The sequence below is a fragment of the Lactuca saligna genome, chromosome 8, assembly GCF_052625555.1.
Source record: "Lactuca saligna cultivar CGN05327 chromosome 8, ASM5262555v1, whole genome shotgun sequence".
Taxonomy (NCBI): domain Eukaryota; kingdom Viridiplantae; phylum Streptophyta; class Magnoliopsida; order Asterales; family Asteraceae; genus Lactuca; species Lactuca saligna.
The window spans coordinates 276,303,069-276,321,329 of record NC_136424.1 but is presented as its reverse complement, the minus strand read 5'-3'; the positions used below and the strand labels follow the sequence as shown (position 1 = coordinate 276,321,329).

The 18,261-nt window shown below is 36.9% G+C and overlaps 1 pseudogene across 1 annotated transcript; it reads left to right on the top strand.

The window, feature by feature from the left end:
- Positions 1-17,249: 17,249 nt before the first annotated feature.
- On the top strand, positions 17,250-17,989 carry LOC145012392 (serine/threonine-protein kinase AtPK2/AtPK19 pseudogene; annotated as a pseudogene). Its single transcript, XR_013664472.1, has 2 exons — positions 17,250-17,831; positions 17,903-17,989. The product of XR_013664472.1 is annotated as a serine/threonine-protein kinase AtPK2/AtPK19 pseudogene (transcript).
- The last annotated feature ends 272 nt before the right edge of the window (positions 17,990-18,261 follow it).

The following is an 18,261-nucleotide window of genomic DNA, read 5'->3' as shown; positions in this document are numbered from 1 at the left end:
AAAAGGACATACTGTTGAGAAATGTTATAAAATAATTGGATATCCAAAGGATTATAAACCTAGAAGTGATGTTAATCAAAATAGTCAAGTTAAAAACTTTAAAGCAAACTCATCTGTTGTTACACCTGGATCAACTGATTCTGGTGAATCTGAATTTCCTCAACTAACTAAGGATCAATATGCCAAGTTTCTTAGTCTAATAGGAGAAAGAAAATGCAATGAGGAAGCATCTGTCAGTTCCAATATGGCAGGTACTTGCTTGTTTAATGTTTGTGGTTCATTTTATAATAATAATAAATGGATTGTTGATTCTGGTGCTAGTCAACATATGATAGCATCAGAATCTCTTTTGCATGATACTGTAGATGTGTCTAAGCTTAACCTTCTTGTTAGTCACCCAAATGGAACTTGTGCTAAAATAGATAAAATTGGAAATTTAAATATCTCAAACTCTTTAACTCTGTTTGATGTGTTTGTTGTTCCTGAGTTTAATGTTAATCTATTGTCTTTTCACAAAATTTGCAAAAATAATAAGTGTGAAGTTGTCTTTAATGAACATAGTTGCAAAATTCAGGATTTACACTCAAAGGAGATGGTGGGGAATGGTAGTGAAACTGGAGGTCTCTATTATGTTGATAGTGTACCTTCTGGTAATTCTTTTACTTCTAATTCTGTTATGTGTTATGTTTCTAAACTAACTTGGCATAATAGACTTGGTCATCCTTCTGACCAAGCTCTGAATTCTTTAAAAACTCATCTTAAATTTGAAAATGAATCTTTACCTCCTTGTGATGTTTGCCATAAGGCTAAACAAACAAGGGATTCTTTTCCTACTAGTCAACATGTCACTTCTTGTTTAGGTGAACTTGTTCACTTAGATGTGTGGGGTCCTTATAAAGTGGTCACTTCAGAAGGGTTTAAGTTCTTTCTTACTATAGTGGATGATTTCACTAGGGCAACTTGGATTTATTTGCTTAAGTCTAAAAGTGAAGTTTTTTCTTGTGTTACTACTTTCTTTAATCTTTTATTGAATCAATTTGAAGTCAAAATTAAAAAGGTTAGGTTTGATAATGGCACAGAGTTTTTGAATTATAACATGAAAACGTTTTTTGAAAATAAAGGTGTTATTCATCAAACGTCGTGTGTCCATACACCTCAACAAAATGGGGTGGTTGAAAGGAAACATCGACATATTCTCAATGTAGCTAGGTCATTAATGTTTCAGTCAAGTTTGCCTTTGACTTATTGGGGTGATTCTATTTTAACTGCTGTGTTTTTGATAAATAGAACTCCCACTTCTGTTTTAAATGGAGCCTCTCCTTATGAACTTGTTTATAAATCTTGTCCTAGTTTTGATAAACTTCGTGTTTTTGGTTGTCTTTGTTTTGCAACTAAACTGAATAATTTTGATAAATTTTCTGAACGTGCTGAAAAGTGTATTTTACTTGGGTATTCTTTGGAACAAAAAGGTTATAAGGTTTTGAGTCTTGATTCAAATTTTGTTTTTGTTTCCAGGGATGTCAAATTTTATGAATCAGTGTTTCCATTCAAGCTTAATTCCTTTTCTGGTGATAAAACTACTAGTTTTAATAATCCAAGTGACCCATTTTCATGTGATGACTTTCATTTGTCTAGTTATCTTCAAGAAAATAATGATTTAGTTGATTTAGGAATAACCCTTCATTCTGAAGGTAATGAAGCAGTTCATAATTTGGATGAGACCTCCAATGATGAGGTCAGCAACCAAAGTGACATGGCACATGTGCAACAGAATGTTGTGGATGTTCCTAGTTCATCTAGTATGTCTGAGGATAGTATATTAGAAAAAAATAATCTTTCTGATGACCACTCATTAGGTACTACACGATCTGGTAGAAATGTTCGTTTACCAACAAGATTTAATGATTTTGTTGTGGAAAGTTCACATAAGTATGGGTTAGAAAAGTCTGTGAATTATTCTTTGTTAGCTAATGATAGTAAATGTTTTGTTTCTAATCTTAATAAAACATTTGAACCTAGCACTTATTCTGAAGCTTCAACTGATCCAAATTGGATCAAAGCTATGAATGAGGAAATGGAAGCTTTATATAGAAATCATACTTGGGATATTGTTGATCTTCCAAAAAATAGAAATCCTATTGGCTGTCGGTGGATTTATAAAATAAAATATAAATCTAATGGTGAGGTTGAGAGATATAAAGCTAGATTAGTTGCAAAAGGATATAATCAAAGAGAGGGAATAGATTATGAAGAAACTTTTTCTCCTGTTGCTAAAATTGTTACTGTTAGGATTTTTATTTGTGTAGTTGTTAATAATTCATGGCCTCTCTATCAATTGGATGTTAACAATGCTTTTCTATATGGTGACTTGGTAGAAGATGTATATATGACATTACCTGAAGGATATCACACTAAAAATGATAGTAGAGTTTGTAAATTGGTGAAGTCTTTATATGGTTTGAAACAGGCTCCACGAAAGTGGAATGAGAAACTTTGCTCTTCTTTGTCGGTTTTTGGTTTTGTTCAAAGTATAAATGATTATTCTTTATTTGTTCGCTCAAAAAATAACACCATTGTTATTTTGTTAGTATATGTTGATGATATAATTCTAACAGGTAACAGTTGTGTTGAAATTGAAAATGTAAAATCATTTCTTAAGTCACAGTTTAGAATTAAGGATCTAGGATTGTTGAAATATTTTCTGGGAATTGAAGTTTTGTCTACTAGTAATGGTGTATGTCTAAATCAAAGAAAATATTGTTTGGAGTTATTACATGAATTTGGTATGCTGGCATGCAAACCTGTTAAAACTCCTTTGGAAGTCAATTTTGTTTTTAACAGAGATTGTGATGATAATACTGATCTTATAATTAATATAACAGAATTTCAGAAACTTATAGGAAAATTGATTTATCTCACTGTTACTAGACCTGATATTAGTTATGCTGTCCAAGTATTAAGTCAGTTTATGCATAAGCCAAGAAAATCACATTTAAGTGTTGCTTTCAGATTATTAAGGTATTTGAAAAATTGTCCTGGTAAAGGTGTTTTGTTTTCTAAATCTAATAGTTTTGATGTTGTTGGTTATGTGGATGCTGATTGGGCCAAATGTCTAGGAAACACTCTTATTTCTTGGAAAAGTAAGAAACAAAGCACAGTGTCCAGGTCATCAACAGAATCTGAATACCGTGCTTTGGGTTCTGTAACATGTGAAGTTTTGTGGGTCTTAAAGATTTTAAGTGATCTTGGTTTCAAAAGTTTAACTCCTGTTAAATTGTTTTTTGATAATGAATCTGCTATTAAGTTAGCTTTAAATCCTGTTTTTCATGAAAAAACAAAACATTTTGAGGTTGATGTGCATTTTGTAAGAGAAAAGATTGAAAATAATGTTTTAAAATTAGTTAAGATTAATTCTTCTAATCAAAATGCAGACATTTTAACTAAATCATTAAGTTGTTTTCAGCATGAGTTTTTGTCAAAGAGACTTGGTCTTGTAAATTTGTTTTCTGGTAAATAAATTTGTATAAATTGACAAGTTTGAGAGGGGGTGTTAAAAGGTTATATATATAATACAAACTTGTCATTTATAAATAAAATGTTGTGGTATATATATTGATTTTTCAGGTATTACTACGCGGGTTGTTTAACTTGGATCCGGGTCCGACCCGGTGTATATAAAGCTGGTTATCCTTCAGTTGTGTAGTTTATATGACAGATTCATTCTCTTATAAAAGATTGTTCGCTATAGTTTTAGGGTTTGTACCAGGGTTTCAGTTCGTATTCTTTTTATCTTGTTCTTGTGGTTCATTAGAGAGCTGAGAGTTATTATAGTGAGGATTTTCATGTAATCTGTATGATGAAAACCAACTGTTTCATATATAAATGAAATGTTGATGTTGGGAAATTATGTGTTTATGTTTTCGTACAGATATCACTAAAATTAAGTAGTTTTATGATTGTCCTATCGTTATATAATGTTAACATATAAACATATGTTCGTTATTAGCAATTTATGGCTAAGAGTGTTCCCTAAGCGAGATGTTATTACAAAAAGTGCAAATATACTATCGTATTGGCAATACATAATTTTTTTTATCATTGATGCTTATTGTCAAGCACTAAATATTAGCCTTAGAAAATTTTAGGTAAATATGCAATTCTCATAAATCTATAATATGTACATGTACAAAATAAAGAGCCTAACAATGAACTAAAAATAATACAACATTAGTTTAACAATGATAATAAATACATACACTAATACACATTCACATTTTGAGCGGGATGTGAAGAATCAATACCCAAATTGGATATGAAGTTCGTGAATAGAGAAGTAGGAGACCATTTGTAAAAAATTTGGCATATTGGAGACACAAGGGCACCTTAAGAGCACAAATTTTGTTGGTAGCAAATTTGTCTTCAACAAAATATATGTCTATCTCAATGTGTTTTGTACTTCGGTGTTGAAACGGATTGTTGAAGAGATAAACGAGACTTACAGTATCATAATAAAATGATGGTGGTTGTTCCAAGAGGAAGGAAATGTTCACAAAGCAGGTTATAACCACGATGTTCAAAATACCTCTATACTTGTCTTCAACATTAGAGTGGGAAAGTGTCGGTTGTCACTTCGAGGAATAAGAAATTAAGCCTTTCAGAAAATACAATACCAACTAGCGGAGCGATCAGATGATGGGTCCCCCAATCGCATCTCGATACGCAATGAAATTGGATGTGGTCGAGGGGTGAATCTATAGGTTCAGTCTGACATCCTTCGAACATAGCAAAAAAAAAAAACATTTGAGCGCATGTAAAGGGTTTCACGTGGCTTATACATGTATACACATCTACAAAACGGTAGAAGAAAGATATGGCCGAGTGAACTTAAGGTATTATAAGCCTCCAAATATTTTGTTGTATATGTCATATCGCAAACTTGATGCCTATTATGATCAAGTTTGTATTAAGTATATGTGCATATATGCATTGGCTTGTAGTTCAACAAGTTTGTCTGTTCACGGCTGTTAAGGGACTATTTATGCAGAAAGAATAAGAGATTGTCTTTGTTACATGATAAAAATATGTCAAGGAAGTAAGACACACCACAAAGGTTCATCCATTCTTCCGAGAAATTCCTCTTAACTATTTCACATAATCCGGTATGTAAGGCGTAAGCACACACTACATTAATTCCATACTATAACTTTAATCACCAATTTTTATCATGACATCTTCTAACTTCTACAACATTGCATTTGAGCTCCGGATACATAAAAAAAACACTTACTCTATTCGTTATCCTCTCAAGCCCTTAATATCATAGTTTATATTCATTACACTCCTTGGCTTTTGTCCTCTCGCACCTATTCACATTAAATAAGTTATGTCCACTTTCTTTTTCCTACCCCTGATCATATCCAACAACTACACATTCAAGAACCTATGTTTTGATTACATTTACTTTAACTTGGTATCCTCCACATTTCTACTCTTCCCCCCGTCTAAAACCCTTTTGACTCCCTCATACCCCCTCTTAGTATTTAATAAAATCATTTTCCCTATTTGTGAAAGACCCCAACTTTCGTAATTTTGAAAGACCCAAACTTTCATACTTCACAATATTATTACTCCAAAACATGCTACTTGCATATTCATAAAAGCAATATTTTACATTGATAAAGAGATTACAAACTACTTGATACAAACCGACTATTACAAAGTGTTATATATATATTACATAACTACCTAGTATATTGTAATTTATACAAACATAAACTGAAGTACAAAAGTACTATTACAAACTATTCTAAATCTTTCAACAGTATGTGATCATACTAGTTACTAATCACCTGCAATTGTTAAACATTGATAGGGTAAGCAGTGACGCTTAGTGAGTTCAATAATAGATACAATATAACGTTATGCCATATATATACTTCAATATGACAAAAGCAAAGAGGAACAACGAGACATATATGAAATCATGTGACAAGCGTTCATATCAATCAAAGACTTCATTCAAAGATATACTTTTCAATGCTTGATATACATGAATAAAATTTGGCCCAAATGGCATAGAAGACATGAAATTTATGATTAACATCTTGTTAGATTTCAGGCTGATAGTTCTGTGTAACCATTTTCCAGTATCAATGTGAATCTAAGTCCTTTCACTGATCACATAGTCAAAGGTATTACATTTGCTATAAACATAGCGAATAAAATAACACGGGAAAATAACTCAGAATAATAACACTAACAAGCACATAGCACATATAACACATAACATACAATTGTTCCTATATATTGAACTCACCTTAAATTAACCGAGGGTTAAAATAGTAATTTGGACAGCACTTCGGCTTTAAATATGACTTTCTACGTTGAAAATCGGGAGCTAAATTGAAAACCGGGCACTGCGAAGGTAGGGCTTCAAACTGAAAAGATAAATTTTTCGGGCTTCTCGGGAGCTTCAGGACGTGTTTCGGGTGCTAAAATTGATACCGGGGCTTCAGGGAAAGTAAAAATGAAGAAAATATGGAAAAAGGGGTAAAAAGTGGCAATTTCTCAAAATTACCCGAGAAGGTTCGCAGCCTCCCTATTTATAGGCGACGTCCGAAAGTCGGCTGAGAAGGATGAGTCAGCAGCGAGGACACGAGGCATCAGGAGCGAGGTTCGTGTTGGAATAGTGTCTAAGGCTGCAACTATATTAGGTAAGTACTTGACCCGGTTGTGCACGGTCCTTTTGGGTTGCCTTCACCAAAGCAAGTTGACTGGAGAAATAAATAGAGAAAGAGGTTATTATGATTTATTAATATGTTATAAGAATAATATATTAAAGGAGAAATCATATTTGTTTAATTAATATTGGTCAATAATTAATTAGGAATTAATTTTGTGATCAAGTGTAATTAATTAAACTAGAGGGGCTGAATTGTAATTATGTGATAGTTGCAAAATAGGGCAATGGTTATCCTTGTTTAAGGATGGACGAATTCAAGGATAAGGATATCCTTAAAATCATCCAAGGTCCAAGAGATAAGGGTTTTCAAGGCTAAGAAGTTAGTGGAGCGTGTGTGATTTACCGGCACACTAATTGGTTCTAAGCGAAGGTGGAAAAGGGTGATTCATTGTTTATCATAGTTCGATGGAGCGTGTGTGGTTTACCGGCACATCGAATAGGGGATCGTTACAATGAAGGAACCATGTGAATTTGCATGGTAATTCACACCCGTTTTGTGATCCTCGGTATCCCAGTCACAAACGAGAGAGGCATATCGAGATTTAAACATGCCATTGAAAAGTTTCATTGAAAAGTTTCAATGAATCTCATCCGAACCTAGGAATTCTCAATACATTTAGAACTTAGAGTTATGTTTTTCATGGTGGAGAATTAGTGAATCTTCATTCACTTACCTTCAAATTGTTTGCACATTAGATTACGACATCCCTTTTCTAATGTATAGATATTGTTGTTGGATCCTAGCCCTAATTTTCTTATTGGGTGATAATTAGGGATCCAAATTCTAATCTATCTTTGTCCTTTCTATTTGTAGATGTCGAACGCGAACAACGCTGCTGCAAGCTCGTTCACATTGATGAGCCTTTGCCAAAAGGTGTCGTTCGATGGAACGAACTTTAGCGAATGGATAAGATACATTCGCATGATTGCTCGCTACGAGGACAAGGAGTATGTCCTCGATGAAAAGCTCGAGAAAATCAATCCTGAAATCGCTACTCCAGCTGAAATCACCTCTTTTGAAACTCATGAGCGTGATGCAATGAAGGTTCATTGCATCATGATAGCCACTATGAACTCCGAATTCCAAAAGTCCTACGAGGACATGTATCCGTATGAAATGCACCAAGACTTGTTGGAAAGATACCACCAAAACACGAGGCAAGATCGTTATGAGATTTTCACTAACATGATTTCCACCAAAATGGGTCATGGAGAATCTCTTACCGTGCACCTGCAAAAGATGCAAAGGTATGTCGATCGACTTCGCAAGTTAAATGTTGACTTTGGGGAAGACTTGACGATCGACATGGTGCTTCACTCTTTGCCGCCGTGTTACAATCAGTTTAGGATGACCTACCACATGAATAAGGAAGAGGTCACCCTAAGCAAGCTCCAAGGTCTCCTTAGGGTTGCTGAGAGAAATCTCAAGGACAAGTCCATTGCACCTACTCCCAATCCACCCACTGCTCCTGTTTTGGCCATTAGGCAAGGAAGAGGCAAGAAGAGGAAGGCTCCGTATAAGACCTTCCGCAAGGGAAACTCCCAAGATGTTTCCTCATCTAGTGGGAGAAAAGTTGATCCCACCAAGCCTACTTCTAACCCAAAGGAGGCAGAGTGCCACCATTGCCACAAAATAGGGCATTGGAAGAGAAGCTGCCCAGAGTACCTGCAAGTCGTCAAGGAAGGAAAGATCAAGCCGTCTTTCCCAGGTATATACACAATTAAATCTAACGATTCATCTCATGCTATTTCTTGGGTTCTTGATACCGGTTGTGGTTACCACATTTGTTCTAATGTGTAGGGACTAAGAAGAAATAGGGATGTGGAGAATGAAAGGATAAATCTAATCATGGGGAACAGAAGATCGTCGGCTGTGACCAAGATTGGAGTGTATTCTTTAGTGGTTAGGAATGGTTTATGTTTAGATTTGAACAATTGTTGCTATTCTCCAGAAATGGCTAGAAACATCATTTCATTTCATGGTTTGTTTAGACAAGGTTTTACATTTTCTTTTAATAATGAGAATGGTTCTATTTTGGCTTATCTAAATGGTGTCTTTTATTTTGAAGCAATACCGTGTAATGGAATTTATGAAACTGTTATGATTGTTGACAACTTAGGAAATGATGTTTTATGCATGGATTCTTCCAATAGTATGGATAAGGCATCCTTGTGGCATTGTCGTCTTGGACATGTCAACAAGAAACGCATAGCCCAACTCCAAAAGGATGGAGTGTTGGAGTCATTCGACCTTAGGGAAGATGACACATGCGAGTCTTGTTTGCTTGGAAAGATGACTAAGTTACCTTTCACAAGTACGTGTGAAAGGGGTGAGGGTCCATTGGACTTAATACATACCGATGTATGTGGACCGTTTAGATCAACAACGAAGAATGGGAACCACTTCTATGTGACTTTTACCGATGACTATAGTAGATGTGGGTATATTTACTTAATCAAGAAAAAGTCAGAAACTTTTGAAAAGTTCAAAGAATTCAAGAATGAAGTGGAGAATTAATTGGGCAGGAGAATCAAGATGCTTCGATCCGATCGAGGAGGAGAGTACCTAAGTCTTGAATTCCACGATTATCTCAAGGAGTGTGGAATAGTTTCACAATTGACGCCACCTAGGACACCGCAGTTGAATGGTGTGGCAGAAAGGCATAATTGAACCTTGTTGGACATGGTTCGCTCTATGATGAGTCATGCTTCACTATCTATCTCTTTTTGGGGGTATGCGTTAGAGACTGCCGCCCATATCCTTAACCGAGTCCCTACTGAGAAGGTTGTCAAAACACCTCATGAGATGTGGACAGGGAAAGCTCCCTCGTTAGCACATATCAAGGTTTGGGGTTGCGAGGCTTTTGTAAGACGAGATACTCACGACAAGCTCGAACCTCGTAGTGAGCGATGTATTTTCATCAGCTACCCGCATAAATCCTTTGGATATCTCTTCTATAGATCGATGGATAATGTTGTCTTTGTTGCGAGGAGAGGAGTTTTCCGAGAACGAGAACTCATAGGCCAAGGAGACAGTGGGAGGCAAATCGATCTTGAAGAGATTCAATAGCCGATAGATGAAGGAACCTCTACCGCTGGCACTCAACCCGAGGAGGAAACTCCGGTTGAACCGATTGACATATCATTACCTCTTAGACGTTCCGAAAGAGTTAGAGTTCAACCCCAGTTATATGGTTTTCATATTACTACTGAAGGGGACACGTATATTAGTGATAGTACACTAATAAACCTTGATGAACCTAATAGCTATTAGGAAGCCATGGTAGGCCCAGAGTCTGCGAAATGGAAAGAGACAATCGACAGTGAGATCCAATCCGTGTATGATAACCAAGTTTAGAATTTGGTTGATAATGTACCCGGACGTAAGACCGTTGGGTGCAAATGGATCTTCAAGAAGAAGACCGACATGGATGGAAACGTACACACGTATAAGGCGCGATTGGTTGCGAAGGGCTTTACTCAAACTCCCGGAGTTGACTATGATGAGACCTTCTCACCAGTTGCGAAGATAAAGTCTATTAGAGTGATGCTAGCAGTTGCCGCATTTCATGATTATGAGATTTGGCAAATGGATGTCAAGACCGCTTTCCTTAACGGGAAGTTGGCTGAGGATGTTTACATGGCTCAGCCAGAGGGGTTTGTGGATCTGAAGCATCCGAATAGAGTGTGTAAGCGTGAGAAGTCCATTTATGGACTTAACCAAGCGTCTCGCAGATGGAATCTTTGCTTCGATGAGAAAGTAAAAGAATTTGGATTTGTACGAAGCGAAGATGAATCGTGTGTATATGTCAAAGCCAGTGGGAGTATAGTAAGCTTTCTCGTTCTATATGTCGATGACATATTACTCATAGGAAATGACGTCCTGACTCTATAGGAGGTTAAGTTCTGACTCGGGAAGTGCTTCGCTATGAAGGACCTCGGAGAGGCTTCCTATATTTTGGGAATAAGGATAGTAAGAGAAAGAAGTAAGAGACTAATAGGACTTAGTCAGAACACTTACTTAGAGAAGGTACTAAAACATTTTAGTATGGAAAACTCAAAGAAGGGAGAATTACTGATACAAAGTAATGCCAAGTTGAGTAAGACTCAAAGTCCGAGTACCAAAGCTGAGATAGCTGAAATGAGCCGAGTTCCATACGCTTCCGCATTTGGCTTAATCATGTACGCTATGACTTGTACTCGCCCTGATGTAGCCTTTTCTTTGAGCATGGTTAATAGATATCAAGGGAACCCTGGCAGAACTCATTGGATTGCGGTGAAAAATATCCTTAAGTACCTTCGGAGGATGAAGGAATGGTTTTTAGTCCTTGGAGGGAGTGATGACTTGAAGGTGCGAGGGTATAGTGATGCCAGCTTTCAAACCGACAGGGACAACTACCGTTCACAGTCAGGCTGGGTCTTTACCCTGAATGGAGGAGCAGTAACTTGGAAGAGTTCCAAGCAGGAAACCGTAGCTGATTCAACATGCGAATCAGAGTACATTGCAGTGAGCGAAGCGTCGAAGGAGGCAATATGGTTGAAGAACTTCATCGGTGACCTTGGAGTTGTACCTGCCATAAAGGAGCCCATGGAGATTTTCTATGATAATGAAGGAGCGGTTGCCTTGACCAAGGAACCTAGGGATCATGGTAGATCTCGACATATCAACAGAAAATATCACTTCATCAGACATCGTGTAGAAGAAGGACAACTCGTAGTGAAGAGGATATCATCAGAAGATAACCCAGCAGATCCGCTTACGAAGGGACTAAGTAGGGTTAAGCACTTGCAGCATGTTAGGAGTATTGGGCTGAAGGATGATATTAGCGTAGATTAGATAGTAGTAGAAATGTGTAATAGATAAATGTAATTAACATTTGATGATCAAATAAAGGAGTTTTATTTATGAGTAATGTTACTGTCTTATGTTAATTATTTAACTATTGTTTCACTTTGCATATTTTGACTTCCAGAATAATTGAGTTTATTAAGAATAATCGAATTATTCAAATTGTCCACAATCGTTCATATGTCGGAGTAAATATGAAAGAAGATTGTCATGAATTGGTGTGTAGATTGTCTAAATGGTATTAGACATAGCAAAAGATTGCTGCAATGTTCATGAGTGCTTATGAACTGGTTTTGAGCATTGGAACAAACCCGTGCTTGCTGGAATCACCTTATGGAATGTGATATAAAAGGTGATTGCAAGATGATAATATCATATAGTCTTAAAACCTAGATATATGGTTTGTTATTTGTTAATTGACTGTACATTGATAATGCGAAAACACATCAGTAACTCAGTGTTATAAAACGCATTGTTGTGTATAGTTGATTAATGAATAAGTAAATGCATATAAGTCGAAGTTTATCTATAACTTTTATCCTAAGAGGGTAAAAGCGATATCTCGGCCGCTCGATGATTTGATTTGACTTATGTGCCGGGCCCGGTCAGAACTGAATTGATGTGTTCGATTAAGTTCTATGTCAAATGAATCGGAGATCGAGAAACCAAATGCCAGACTAATTATTCCATAGAATTGTCAGCATGATATCTAATAGAGGACTGTACGATCCCTTATCTAAAGGACAAGATTGATTAGATCAGAGTTTAACAGCGTCTTTGAGAGCTACGATTGCAAACCAGATTGTACTTGTGCATATAGTTACTAGACTTATCCAAGTGGGAGACTGTTGGAATAATGTCTAAGGATGCAACTATATTAGGCAAGTACTTGACCCGGTTGTGCATGGTCCTTTTGGGTTGCCTTCACCAAAGCAACTTGACTGGAGAAATAAATAGAGAAAGAGGTTATTATGATTTATTAATATGTTATAAGAATAATATATTAAAGGAGAAATCATATTTGTTTAATTAATATTGGTCAATAATTAATTAGGAATTAATTTTGTGATCAAGTGTAATTAATTAAACTAGAGGGGCTGAATTGTAATTATGTGATAGTTGCAAAATAGGGCAATGATTATCCTTGTTTAAGGATGGACGAATTCAAGGATAAGGATATCCTTAAAATCGTCCAAGGTCCAAGAGATAAGGGTTTTCAAGGCTTATCTTGTGGTTGCTTGGTAGGCAAGTAACTGGATAAGGATAAGGACTGAAACCCTAATCTAAACCCTATATAAAGACCCCTAGGCCTTGGGAATTCATGTACATGCTTCTAAGAAGTACCAAGGACGATTTCCACCTCCTCCTTTCTCTCTCTATAGCCTCTCCAATTGCTTGTGGTGTTTGTGAGCCATTAGAGGCACTACACTTGTGGTGCTTGCTTTCAAGACTTAGGGTTTGAAGATTTAAGTTGTTATTGCAACATAACAACATGAGGTATGTAATCTAACCTTGTATATTATTTTCGAAAATAGCATTGTTCTTTTGGGTTTTATTCTTGTGTTCATAATGTTGTGTATCTAATAGTAAAACATAGATCCAAATTGGGGTTGCATGTACACATATGATTGTTTGTATAAAACCCATCATTTTGGAGGCCAGACGTCGCACATGCGAGGCGGCCAGGTGCGAGGTTCGGAGGGGTGACACGCTTTAGATGCGAGAGTCGGACAGGTGTGCGACACGTGTCGCTCCTCAGATGACGCAGCTACATCGTGCGAGGGATGTGGCAGCAACGAGGGTCTCTGGTGGTTTCGCAGGTTTCGGACACGCAAGGAGGACACATCTCCGGCTTGCATACGTGGCACGCATAGGAACGAGTGACGTGGCCGGTACTGTTCATGTGAGGTTTCTCGGAAAAGTGCCCAAAACTTCTATAATTCATAACTTTCGCATACGAGCTCCGTTTTTGACGTTCTTTATACGCACGTGTAGCTAAAATTACGCTCTACAAGTTTTGCTTAGAATTTGTTGGCTAATTTTGAATTTATTTTTATTATTATTATTTTTAACAGACCGGGACAGGAAAATCCGTTAAAAATTCATAACTTCTTCATCCGACATCTGTTTTCGTCAGACTTTTTACCGTTGTACTACAAATGACGAGACCTTCGATTCTCGTTTAGGATGTATCGGTCAAATATCGCGCGATCTAAAATTTGAGTTTTTAGCTGTCTACTGCTAAGTTGAAACTTCGAAAAACCATAACTTCCTCATACGATGTCAGATTTTGGCGTTCTTTTTATCGAATTTCTCGATTTAATGAATACTACGACTTTCATTTAGATCTCTAAGGCTAAAAAGTAGTTTATCAAAAACTCACTTTTTACATCATTCCGCATCGTGTCGGTTTTATCGCGGATCTTCGGTTGGTCATAACTTCTTCGTTATAACTCGGATTTCGATGAGGTTTCCGCCTACAAGTTTATAACGAGATTATTTACAACTTTCAATAATTAAATTTTACTTATTTAAAATTTTATATTTTCGCTAAATTTCACTATTTGGCATTTAGTTGGAATCTCATAAGACTTCCAATATTTTATGAGTGATTCTAAACATAGTTTTACTTCATTTCTAGTAAAAACCATCTTTTGAGAACTCAACACTCAATTTCACATAGTATTTCACAATTTTATTCATTACAAAACACGATTTCAAAACATGTATGTTACAGTTTGATTAGTATTCGGGCTTTACTTCCCTTTAGCTCCTTTTCAAATCTTTTGACAACAGAGGTTGTTCTAGGAGCAGGTGGATCGACTGGAAAGTCTTCAGAGACAGACTGTGTGGGGGCTGTCGGAGGATCATCGATTCCGTGTGGCTGTTGAAAAAGGGCTTTGACTTTTTCACCAAATGCATCCTACAAAACGTTCTTTAGATTGAAGTGGCTAGCAGTCAATGAACCAACATTCGTCTGTAGATCTTTAATCTGTTTTGTGTTCTCCTCATCCTTTGCTCTAAGCTCTGCAATGTAAGAAGTGAGTTGATCCATCTGAATGGTCTTCTCAATGACTGTCGAAGCACTCCAATTTCTTCTCGAAGATCAGACGAAGAAGATTTATCATCACCTGTGTGCTCCTCTCTAAATGATATTCCTTTGCCACGAGAAGAGGTTGGGCTGTGTCGGGCCTTCATCAGTTTGTATTGGAGAGTAAGCAGTAGTAGCAGTGACAGTGGAGAAAACTTGATGTGCATTGGTTATAATGGGTACCTCCAGACTCGCAATTTATTGACTTGTTTCCATAGAAGACTGAGAGGTCTGGGGCTGAGCTGAATTAGGAACAATTGGAGTAGATGTTGAGATAGTTGACACATAGGGAGGAATCTCTGACATCACATCTCCTTGACTTGACGCATCCTCCATGGGCTTGGACGTGGAGAGCAGAATTTTGAGAGCATTTCCTTCTTCCCTAGTCTTGGTTGTTGAAGAAGAAACTTCATTGACTTTATTAAGGTAGTTGTTAAGGAATCCTGGAAGAGGACCAAATTCTTCATCATTAAGATCAAGCTCAATGTTTTTCGGGATATCATCGCTGAACCATGTGAAGTCAATTTCCTTCAAAAATTCTACATCACCATAGAGATCGTCATCATCATCCTCATGAGTAGATTTAGTTTCATCCTCCATATGATAATCATGTTCCTCCACCACTGTGGCTGTAGGAGAATCATGAATTTCCTGAAATTCTGGTTCAGAGGTTGAATGCACAATATCTTCAGACTCCGTAGGGATCGTTTGATCTTCTGATTCTAACAGATCATTTTCTTCAAAAATTCCGAATTTGATCAAGGGGAACTTTCCTTCAAAGACGAATTTTCCACCTCTCTTTTGTTTCATTAGCCCAAAAGCACTTGCACCAACGAATTTAAGATCTAAAGTTTCGTTTCCTCTTCGCAGCTCGGGATGCATAACATTGAAGATGATCTGCAGAAATCTTGGGTACATCAAAATTTTATCTCTCTTATTCCCCTCAACATTTAGAACCAGCTCATTCATTATAAACTTCGAGAAGTTGAACTCAATTCCTGCAACCAAGGTTGTGATTGCTCCAGTGTTAGCTGAGGAGATTTCATTTGCACCTGATCTCCTGTCAGAAATATAGCTCACAAACACATGAGCTAGATACTTCCAACAAGGAGGAAGCAATTTCTTGATGGTAGGGGGAAAAGTTCCCTCATACCCCATATGGTCTAAAATATCCTGCACTACTAGAAAAATAGCCTTTTACGACACGCAAATTACGACACTCATTAATATATGTTACGCAAACGAGAGTGACATTAAAAAAGTGTCATCTCTTCAGAAAATTTAAGTATTTAGCTCACGCATTATTGTGTGCCTTTAAATTAGTGTCAAAAGAAAAAAAATTAAAAACACGGAGGGCGCTGTACCTTAAATGCGCGCCCTCTATATGTGTCGCTTTATAATTTTAATGAACGCGCGTTCTTTAGTTACAAGTGGGAAAAGAAAAGCCAAAAAATTAGAAAAGCCCGCTACCCTCCCTTCCCTAAGCATTTTCACGCATCTTTCATTCTCCTCACACTGTTGTGCAACTTCTCAATCAAAGATCGAAGGTTACAATTTCATCTCCATCTCTCGACTTCATCATCTCAATCAAGAAAAAGGGCTTCTGATTTCCATTCATCTACTTCATCGTTGTTGTAATTTCACCTTCTTCATCTCTCTGCTGTTATTGAGAATACTCGCCAATAGTTTTCTTATTCCCCACTCGATGTTGAAATTTTCAGAAAAAGCCCTAATTAAGTATTATACTCTCAAGTCTCAATATTAGAATCCAAATATTGATTCTCGTTTGTTTCTTATTCCCCACAGATAAATCGAAAAAGGGGAATTAGAATGACGAAGGTAGCGGGAGTTTTGGTCCGGTGGTCGTGGTTTATCTATCGAGAAAGGAAGATGGGAACGCAAGCAGCCATGGTGGCTCGATGATGGAAATCAATCGAGAAAGGGGAAGCACCTCTGGTGCGGGATCGATTTGACAAAAGGAGAAGGGAGAAGCAGCGACGCTTCTCTTGTCTGCCACAACTTGGGGGGGGGGAGGTGCTCCAGCGGTCTCCTTGGCTATTCATCCTTGTCGCCAGCAGATTACACGTAGGGAGGGGACTCAACTAGTCTAATGGAGTAGGGCAAGTAACGACTGGTAGATCAGGATGATCGATCTATTCATGAGGAGGAGGAGGGAATTATTGGTTCCCGGTGAGCCTTCCTTGGCTTCTTAGACTCCGTCATCGGAGGACCTTTGGGGTTTGGACAGATCGAAGGAAGAAGAATGAAGAAGTGGTGGTCTTTGGTGATTGAAGGTAAACGGATGGGGTTTTCTTGAACCTCACAGGTCGTATTCTTTCTTAGATTTAATGCTTTCCATGAATCTTTTTTGGTGAGTCCAACACACACATAAATCAACATTCTCTCAATTTTCTTTGAAAATTCAATTGTTTACTTGAACTTCCTTCTAATTAAAGCCATTGGTAGAAGCCTTTCACCAGCTCGAATCTTAGTATCTTTCCATCCATAGTCTGTAATACTAATACAAACGCGAACAAAACACTCCTTTCTGTTTTCCAATTTCCACAATGGTTTCTTCTCAATTAACTGCTTTAATTGAAAACAAGCCATTCAAATCTTCAAAGAACTATTTCCAATTCCCAAAAATCCCTCCCAATGAAACATCAGATACTCTTGAATTGGACTTTTCTGATACATTTGGTCCTCTCCCACTGCCAGCTGGCAATTCTGAAATTCCAAGCGATGACCCTGTGGTCATTTACAGCTATTCACATTCTTTAGTGGGTCCCACGCCATGTGTAAGCCACTTGCTGAATCTAAGGAAGTTAACCATATGTGAAACGGATGAATCATTGGAGGATTTCAGTGATGTGATAGATAAAGAGATTGAAGAAGAAGATTCTGAAAATGGTTGTAAGGTGAAAACCATAGGGCTTGAAGATTTTGAAGTCATGAAAGTTGTGGGGCAAGGGGCTTTTGGTAAAATTTATCAAGTGAGAAAGAGAGATAGTTTGGAAATATATGCAATGAAAGTTGTGAGAAAAGATAAGATTGTGGAGAAAAATCATGTTGAGTATATGAAAGCAGAGAGAGATATCTTGACAAAGATTGATCATCCCTTTATTGTCCAGCTTCGTTACTCTTTCCAGGTACTTTTTTTTTTCAAAATTCCAAAACTACCCTTTTTGTATCTGTCTATGCTCACTCTTTTAATCTTCAGACAAAATATCGACTTTACCTCGTTTTGGACTTTGTGAATGGTGGACATCTTTTTTTCCAGCTATATCATCATGGACTGTTTTGGTGAGTTTTATTTATTTATTTATTTATTTGTTTTTGTTACTTTAAAAATAAAATAAACTGATTAAGAAGTTATGATTATGATTGTTTCAGAGAGGATTTGGCACGTATTTATGCTGCAGAGATTGTTTCAGCTGTTTCTCACCTTCATGCAAATGGGATAATGCATAGGGATCTTAAGCCTGAAAATATACTACCTGATGTGGATGGACATGTACTTTTTTTTTGTTTTCTCTCTCACAAACACACACAGTTCTTTTATTAAACATGTGAGTTTAT